Source organism: Piliocolobus tephrosceles, chromosome 21 (assembly GCF_002776525.5).
Source record: "Piliocolobus tephrosceles isolate RC106 chromosome 21, ASM277652v3, whole genome shotgun sequence".
NCBI lineage: Eukaryota > Metazoa > Chordata > Mammalia > Primates > Cercopithecidae > Piliocolobus > Piliocolobus tephrosceles.
The window spans coordinates 40,199,661-40,209,007 of NC_045454.1; the positions used below are offsets into that span (position 1 = coordinate 40,199,661).

The window sequence follows — 9,347 nt, forward strand, 5'->3', positions numbered from 1 at the left end:
ATATATATATATATATATATATAGGCTGGGCACAGTGGTTCATGTCTGTAATCCTGACAATTTGGGAGGCCGAGGCGGGTGGATCACCTGAGGTCAGGAGTTTGAGACCAGCCTGACAAACATGGAGAAACCCCATCTCTACTAAAAATACAAAATTAGCCGGGCATGGTGGCACATGCCTGTAATCCCAGCTAAGGCTGAGGCAGGAGAATTGCTTAAACCTGGGAGGTGGAGGTTGCGGTGAGCTGAGATCGCGCCATTGCACTCCCTGGACAAAAAGAGTGAAACTCTGTCTCAAAAAAAAAAAAAAAAAGCCAGGAGTGGTGGCTCACACCTGTAATCCCAGCATTTTGGGAGGTCGAGGCGGGTGGATCAAGAGGTCAGGTGGTTGAGACCATCCTAACACAGTGAAACCCCGTCTCTACTAAAAATACAAAAAATTAGCTGGGCGTGGTGGTGGACGCCTGTAGTCCCAGCTACTCGGGAGACTGAGGCAGGAGAATGGCGTGAACCCGGGAGGCAGAGGTTGCAGTGAGCCGAGATCGTGCCACTGCACTCCATACTGGGCAATAGTGCGAGACTCCATCTCAAAAAAAAAAAAAAAAAGGAAGATGGAGACCATCCTGGCCAACATGATGAAACCCCGCCTCTGCTAAAACTACAAAAATTAGCTGAGTATGGTGGCACACACCTGTAGTCCCAGCTATTTGGGAGGCTGAGGCAGGAGAATTGCTTGAACCCCGGAGGCAGAGGTTGCAGTGAGCCGAGATCATGCCATTGCACTCCAGCCTGGCAACAGAGTGAGACTTCATCTCAAAAAAAATTTAGTAGGCCAGGCACGGTGGCTCATACCTGTAATCCCAGCACTTTGGGAGGCCGAGGCAGGCAGATCATGAGGTCAGGAGTTTAAGACCAGCCTGGCCAATATGGTGAAACCTTGTGTCTACAAAAATTAGCCAGGCATGGTGACAGATACCTGTAATCCCAGCTACTGAGGAGGCTGAGGCAGGAGAATTGCTTTAACCTGGGAGGCGGAGATTGCAGTGAGCCAAGATTGTGCCACTGCATTCCAGCCTGGGTGACAGAGCAAGACTCGTCTCAAAAAAAAAAAAATATATATATATATATATTTAGTAGAGGCTGGGCACGGCGGCTTATGCCTGTAATCCCAGCACTTTGGGAGGCTGGCACTGGCAGATAACTTGAGGTCAGGATTTCGAGACCAGCCTGACCCACATGGTGAAACTCTGTCTCTACTAAAAATACAAAAATCAGCCAGGCGTGGTGGTGCACACATGTAATCCTAGCTACTCAGGAGGCCAAGACAGGAGGATCCCTTGAGCCCAGGAGTTTGAGACCAACCTGGGCAACAGAGGGAGACACATCTCTCCAAAAAGAAAGAAAAGAAAGAAATCAGCACGGTGTGGTTGCATACACCTGTGGTCCTAGCTACTTGGAAGGCTGAGGTGGGAGGACCACTTGAGCCCGGAAGGTCGAGGCTGCAGTGAGACATGATTGCTTCACTGCACTGGAAAAGCAAGACCCTGTCTCAAAAATAAATAAGTAAATAATGTCATTTCAACTGGTGGCAAGTAAGTGGAATGAAGAAACAAAATATAGTAAGGAGCAAGTAGAGTTACAGGAACCTTGGAGCAGTTGGAGAACTCTGAAGAAGTCACATGAGAAGGGGCCAGCCAGGAGGTATTCTGGGCTCAAAACTTCCATGAAGAGGGGGCCCCAAGTATGAAATCCCTAAGGTAGGAATAAGCTTGATGTATTCTCAAAAGAGCAAGAAGGCTGATGTTGGCCAGGCGCGGTGGCTCACACCTGTAATGCCAGCACTTTAGGAGGCCGAGGTGGGTGGATCACGAGGTCAGGAGTTTGAGACCAGCCTGGCCAACATGGTGAAACCCTGTCTCTACTAAAAATACAAAAAATTAGCCGGGCGTGGTGGTGTGTGCCTGTAATCCCAGCTACTCTGGAGGAGTTAGGCAGGAGAATTGCTTGAACCTGGGAGGCAGAGGTTGCAGTGAGCCAAGATCGCACCACTGCACTGTAGCCGGGGCAACAGAACCTGACCCTGTCTCAGGGAAAGAGGCTGATATGGCAGGTATTGTAATTGGCAGCAGGGACACCCCTGTCCTCCAGACAGACATACTCATACCCTCCTGGTGTTTGCATCTGGCTAAGCACCAACACGGAACAGATCATGGTGCTGGGAGACCTTTCCCCTGTGGGCAGCTGGACTGGAACGTGGAGCCAGGGAAGGTGTCCTTGTAAAAGAGATGTTGAAGCAGAAGGTGTGGGCTGGGCGGGGAAGGAGGAGTTGAGAGAAGAGCTTGTGCAAAGTCCCTGCTTGTGGCATTCGGGGAGCTGAAGGAAGGCCAGTGTGGCTGGGCAAGCAAGTGGGGTACAAGGGTGAGGGCAAGGTGAGGGCTGCAGAAGGGGCCAGGTCATGAGGCATTTTGTGGGCTACAGACTTTATCCTAGAGGTTTTTTCGGTAACAGCTTTCAGATATAATTCACATACCATCCGGTTCACCTCTTTTTTTTTTTTTTCCCCCGAGAAGGAGACTCGCTCTGTCGCACAGGCTGGAGTGCAGTGGTGTGATCTTGGCTCACTGAAACCTCCCCCTCCTGGATTCAAGTAATTCTGCCTCAGCCTCCTGAGTAGCTGGGACTACAGGCATGCACCACCATGCCTGGCTTTTTTTTTTTTTTTTGGTAGAGACAGACTTTCACCATGTTAGCCAGGGTGGTCTCAATCTCCTGACCTCGTGATCTGCCCACCTTGGCCTCCCAAAGTGCTGAGATTATAGGCATGAGCCACCGCGCCCGACTCACCTCCTTGAAGTGTATGATTTGATTGCTTTTGGTATATTCAGAGCTGGACAACCATTCTCATAGTCAACTTTAAAACATCTTCATCACTCCAGGCTGGGTATGGTGGCCTCCCAAAGTGCTGGGATTACAGTCATGAGCCACTGCATCTGGACTTCCGTCTTTTCAATGGCTGAATAATATTCCACATGAGTCTGGCATTTTGTTTATCCATTCATCTGCTGATAGTCATTCAGGTGGTTTTCACTTTTTGGCTGTTATGAGCAGCACTGCTATGAAATCTATTTAGGAAAATTTGCGTGTGTACAGATGATTTCATTTCTCCTGGGCATACTCATACCTAGGAAGGGAACTGCTGGCTCACAGAAGTGATATGCTCAGATTCCAGTTATAGAAAGATACAGCTGCAGGCCAGGCACGGTGGCTCACGCCTGTAATCCCAGCACTTTGGGAGTTCGAGGTAGATGGATCACCCAAGGTCAGGAATTCGAGACCAGTCTGGCCAACATGGCAAAACCCCGTCTCTACCAAAAATACAAAATTAGCCAGGCGTGGTGGTGCATGCCTGTAATCTCAGCTACTTGGGAGGGTGAGGCAGGAGAATCACTTGAACCCGGGAGGCGGAGGTTGCACTGAGCCAAGATTGCGCCACTGCACTCCAGCCTGGGCAACAAGAGCAAAACTCTGTCTCAAAAAATAATATTAATTTTAAAAATGGCTGCTTTGTAGAGAATGGCTGGGAGGGAGAATGTGTGAATGTAGGGAGGCCTAGTGAGAGGCTTCTGGGGGGGGCGTGGCCTTTAGCAGGGCAGGTGGAGGGAGTGCCTCCTACCGTGAGGCACAGGAAGGGGATGAGGGAGGATGTTTCCCGGCCATGACGTGCTGGAGCGAGCTCTTACCGGCTTGCAAGAGTCGATTCTACACATCTCTTCCCAACTTGGCATTTAGCGTCTTGTCTTCATGTTGGTAGCCTGAAGTTGGTTATGGTGGGAGGCTCTGCACCACGGAAACTGGCAAACGCTATGAATCAGGGCTTCCCCCCCCCCCCCGCCACACCCCCAGTTGCTAAATGCTTACCAGCACATCACTGTTGCCTGCTTTCCAGCTTGTGGTGGTTTCCAGTAGGTGGTGGCTTCTCTGGCAGAGACAAGAACACGAGTTCCGTGTTGTCCTTGTTTTTCTGAGCCATTTTAGGTGGCCAGGGACATCCACCTGTCCAGGATACAGTTGAACTTTCTGACCCGGAGCTCGGGATGGGGCGAGGGGCTGGAGATGGTGCTGCAGGAGTCACTGTTTCAGCAGCAACTGTGGAATGAATGAGCTCACCTGGGGAAGGAGTGCGAGGAGAGTCAGGACAGGGCCCTGAGGACTCCAGGCAGAAAGCAGTCAGCTTCCCTCACCTGGCACATTCCTCTGCTGGAAAGCAGGCCACGGGTGTGAAATGGTTTCTAGTGTGTGCTATCAATTGGAGACCAAAAAAAAAGGGAAGCAATGGTTGAAGTCGTTTGTTTGCTAATACCTTACTGCAGAATAGCATGTTTAGACCAGGATCTGTGTAGTGAAAAGACAGACTGCTGCAAATCATTTAGAGACTTCAAGGAGCTCCACGGGAACTCTGGGCCAAAAAACAGATGGATTAAAACCAGTGCAGGGGCCAGTTAATAGATCCAGCAGCAGATACTCAGCAACATGATTAAAATGTTAACACGTTTCCAGAGAGAAAAGGAGAGGTTGAGGAACTGGCTCATCAGCTCCCATTCAAACCTTCCCCCTTCCTGGCTGTACTTCAGCAAAACATCGTTTTGCCTAAGCACCAGAGATTCTGTTGTGTTCCCCCCTTGAATGTTTGATTAGCTTGCCTCCTCTCCCGGGACTGCCACCCGCGGTGGTCATAAGTGGCTGGCGGATTGTTTACTTGTGTATCTGTTAGAGGCCACGGAGGGAGGGCCCCGCCAGCGGGCGGTTCTGGCTCAGTCGCCTGCCAATCACAGCTTTACCTGGAGCGAACAGATGGTCTCTTCGCTTAGACCCATTTCCTCCGCAGCTCCTGGGCCCCCTGCCAGCGTGGGCCCTGCTTGGGAACTATGTCCTAATCCTCGCAGCCAAATTAGGGACTTCTTAGAAGGACAGACCATAATAGATGAACGAAGCGCTGCGTTCACAGCCCCCAGCCCACTGCCCAGTGCGGGCGCAGGCCATGCACACCCAACGTGCTGTGTAGGGCTGACTTGCATTTTCTGGCCTCGGTCCAGGGTTCGGCAACAGAAGCCAGCCTAGGAACTGGGAAAGCCAGCAGAGAGGACACCGCGCATTTTGTTTATTAAAGTTAATTGGTGAATGCAGGCCCAGGGAAGCCTATGATTCATTAGCATCCTGATTAATATGCAGCTGCTGAGTATTAAGAAAAATGAAATCGAAAGGGATAAATCCCCAAAGGAGAGGTTGGAAAAATAAAGAAGCTCTCAGCAGACGTCTGATGCAGGCCTTTGTCCTACCATGAAACTTGAATTAGCTGAATTCAAGTGTTTTTTTTTTAACTGTTTGCTTAGCTGCCATGAAAACCGGTTCCAGCCTCATCCCTTGAGCCTTAGAAAGGAGCAGCCCTGAACCATTAACAGCTCAAGCAGGTTGTGAACAATCAGACACAAAGAAACACCTGGTGCTCTCATTGATGTTAATTTTAAGGTCTGAAACTGTTGAGAGCATCCAGGAGAGGTGGAGATAACAAGGCAAACTCCGTAGGAGGAGGTGTGGGAGCCCCAGTGTCAGTGCTGCATTCATTTAGATATTCAGCAAACTGATGAAGCCTTTGGGGTGCTGCAAAACAAATGAGTAGGGTGTAGTCTGCACCCTCAAGGTGTCGTGCGCTAGAGGGGACTGATGTTCATAAACTGTGGCAGCTTTGTGACCAGCAAGGCCAAGGTGTAGTGGGGGTAGAGAAGCAAAATTCCAGATGTTCCATTTTGAAGGAGGCAGGAAGGGAAAGTCATTCCAGGCAAAGGCTGACATGTTTGGGGAAATTGTGGAAGGCCCCCAATTTCTGCAGATGGAGGGACTGTAGAAAACAGTAAGGCTAGATTGTGCTTGGTGGCTCACGCCTGTAATCCCAACACTTTGGGGGGCCAAGGCGGGCGGATCACGAGGTCAGGAGTTTGAGACCAGCCTGGCCAACGTGGTGAAACCCCGTCTCTACTAAAAATACAAAAATTAGCTGGGTGCAGCGGCGGGTACCTGTAATCCTAGCTACTTGGGAGGCTGAGGCAGGAGAATTGCTTGAACCCAGGAGGCAGAGGTTGCAGTGAGCTGAGATCACGCCACTGTACTTCAGCCTGGGTGACAGAGCAAGACTCTGTCTTGGAAAAAAAAAAAGAAAACTAAGCCTGTGCTGGGCGCGGTGGCTCACGCCTGTAATCCCAGCAATTTGGGAAGCGAAGGCAGGCAGATCAACTGAGGTCAGGAGTTCCAGACCAGCCTGGCCAACATGGTGAAACCCCATGGGCATGATGGCGGGTGCCTGTAATCCCAGCTACTCATCAGGCCGAGATGGGAAAACTGCTTGAAATCAGGAGATGGTGGTGGCAGTGAGCTGAGATTGTGCCACTGCACTCCAGCCTGGGCAGCGGAACGAGAACTTGTCTCAAAAAAAAAACAAAAGGCAAAAATTAGCCAGGCATGGTTGTCAGGCACCTGTAATCCCAGCTGTGGGAGGCTGAGGTGGGAGAATTGCTTGAACCCAGGAGGCAGAGGCTGCAGTAAGCCGTGATCATGCCACTGCACTCCAGCCTGAGTGACAGAGTGAGACCCTGCTCAAAAAAAAAAAAGAAAGAAAGAAAAAGAAAAAAAACCCATTAAGGCTGGAAGAGAGGGTGGACGCCAGGGCCTTGGAAGGCCTTGATGCTGTGCAAAGGAATTTAGACTTGATCTTGTGGCTGGAGGGGGACAGTTTTAGGCTGACAAACAGGAGTAGGAAATCAGATTATAGTATAGAAGGTCACTAGGGGCTGACCCGCGGCTCACGCTTGTAATCTCAGCGCTTTGGGAGGCTGAGGCAGGAGAATTGCTTGAATCCGGGAGTTGGAGTTTGCAGTGACCTGAGATCGCTCCACTGCACTCTATCCTGGGCGACAAAGCAAGACTCTGTCTCAAAAATAAACAAAAAGGCCGGGCGCGGTGATTCACGCCTGTAAATTCCAGCACTTTGGGAGGCTGAGGCGGGCGTATCACCCGAGGTCGGGAGTTCAAGACCAGCCTGACCAACATGGAGAAACCCCGTCTCTACTAAAAATACAAAATTAGCTGAGTGTGATGGTGCATGCCTGTAATCCCAGCTACTTGGGAGACTGAGGCAGGAGAATCGCTTGAACCTGGGAGCTGAGATTGTGCCATTGCGCTCTAGCCTGGGCAACAAGAGTGAAATTCCGTCTGAAAAAAAAAATTTAATTTAATTTAAAAAATAAAAATAAGGCCGGGTGCGGTGGCTCACGCCTGTAATTCCAGCACTTTGGGAGGCCGAGGCGGGCGGATCATGAGGTCAGGAGATCGAGACCATCCTGGCTAACACGGTGAAACCCCGTCTCTACTAAAAATACAAAAAAAAAATTAGCTGGGCGTGGTGGCAGGCGCCTGTAGTCCCAGCTACTTGGGAGGCTGAGGCAGGAGAATGGCGTGAACCTGGGGGGCAGAGTTTGCAGTGAGCCGAGATTGCGCCACTGCACTTCAGCCTGGGCGACAGAGCAAAACTCCATCTCAAAAAAAAGCCCAGAAAGTGTAAGCAGCTCCTTCTAGAACCCCGGCCTTGATGGGGAGGAAAGAGGGAGGTGGTTGGCTGGGGGAGACTGAGTGGGGAGGGAGGGCTGTATTTGTGTGTTGTGGTTGTTTTGTTTGTTTGAAACAGGGTCACCCTCTGTCGCCCAGGCTGGAGTGCAGTGGCGTCATGTCACCTAGGCTCCAGTGCAGTGCCATGATCAAGCTCACTGTAGCCTCCACCTGCTGGGCTCAAGTGATCCTCTCACTTCAGCCTCCTAAGTAGCTGGGACTACAAGTGCACGCCACCACACCCAGCTAATTTTTGTGTTTTTCGTAGAGATGGGGTTTTGCCATGTTGTCCAGGCTGGTCTCAAAACCCTGAGCTCACGATTCACCTGCCTTAGCCCCTCAAAGTGCTGCTATTACAGGCATGAGCCCACTGTGCCTGGTTCAGATAGCTGGGAATTATTTTTCTTTATTTTATTTTATATTTTTGAGACGGAGTCTTGCTCTGTTGCCCAGGCTGGCGTGCAATGCCACGATCTCGGCTCACTGCAACCTCTGCCTCCCAGGTTCAAGCGATCCTGCCTCAGCACGCCTAGTAGCTGGGATTACAGACACATGCCACCATGCCCGGGTAATTTTTGTATTTTTAGGAGAGATGGGGTTTTACCATGTTGGCCAGGCTGTTCTCGAACTCCTGACCTCAGGTGATCCACCCGCCTCGGCCTCCAAAAATGCTGGGATTATAGGCGTGAGCCACCATGTCTGGCCAAGATTTATTTTTCTAAGTAGTCAGTAACCTGCTTGTGGACACAGCTGACTTGAAGGTTTTGTGTGACCTGCTGCATTCAGGAACTGCTCTGTCCACACCTACAAGGCTTGGCGTTTCAGAGCTGGAGGACCTCAGAGGGCGATGAGGAGATATAAGATCCAGGAGGGGAGTGGCACCTGAGTGCCTTAGTAGGAAGCAGGCTACCAGCTGGAAAGTCAGGCCTAGTGGGTACAAAGCCCAGCTCTACCATAGACTGTCCTCCACCTTGAGGACACTTAGTCTACTCTAAGCCCACGTCCTTAGCCATAAGGTAAAGAGAACAGCAGACGACCCAAGTGTGGTCGTGAGGCTGCACCAAGACAAGGCATGTGGCTTAGCTCAGTTCCGGGAACACGGCTGAGGAAATATTAGCTGTGACTCAAAGGGGCAGCTCTACCTGGCCAGAACCACTAACTGATCAGACATCAAACAGGTCAAATAAACCACAGAATCAGAAGAAGAAAAAATACGTCTTAATTTAAAATACCAATGGGTTGCCTTATCAGATCACAGTATAAATTTCATTCACAATGCATTACCCACAATTTTCAGTTCTGTTTTAATTTATTTTAATTTAATTTAATTTATTTTTGAGATGAAGTCTTGCTCTGTCGCCCAGGCTAGAGTGCAGTGGCACGATCTTGGCTCACGGCAGCCTCTGCCTCCAGGGTTCAAGCAATTCAACTACCTCAGCCGCCCGAGTAGCTGGGATTACAGATGCCCGCCACTGTGCCCGTCTAATTTTTTGTATTTTTAGTAGAGATGGGGTTTTACCATCTTGGCCAGGCTGGTCTCGAACTCCTGACCTTGTGATCCACCCACTTCGGCCTCCCAAAGTGCTGGGATTACAGGCTTGAGCCATCGCGCCTGGCCCCAGTTCTGTTTTTAAAGCAGAGAACAGCCGGGCGCGGTGGCTCAAGCCTGTAATCCCAGCACTTTGGGAGGC

General features: G+C 50.5%; 1 protein-coding gene across 3 annotated transcripts in view; it reads left to right on the forward strand.

Annotated features, from left to right (window-relative positions):
* The window catches only part of SYCE2 (synaptonemal complex central element protein 2), a 23,328-nt gene that overhangs the window by 1,919 nt on the left and 12,062 nt on the right, over nt 1–9,347 (forward strand). The window lies entirely within an intron of this gene.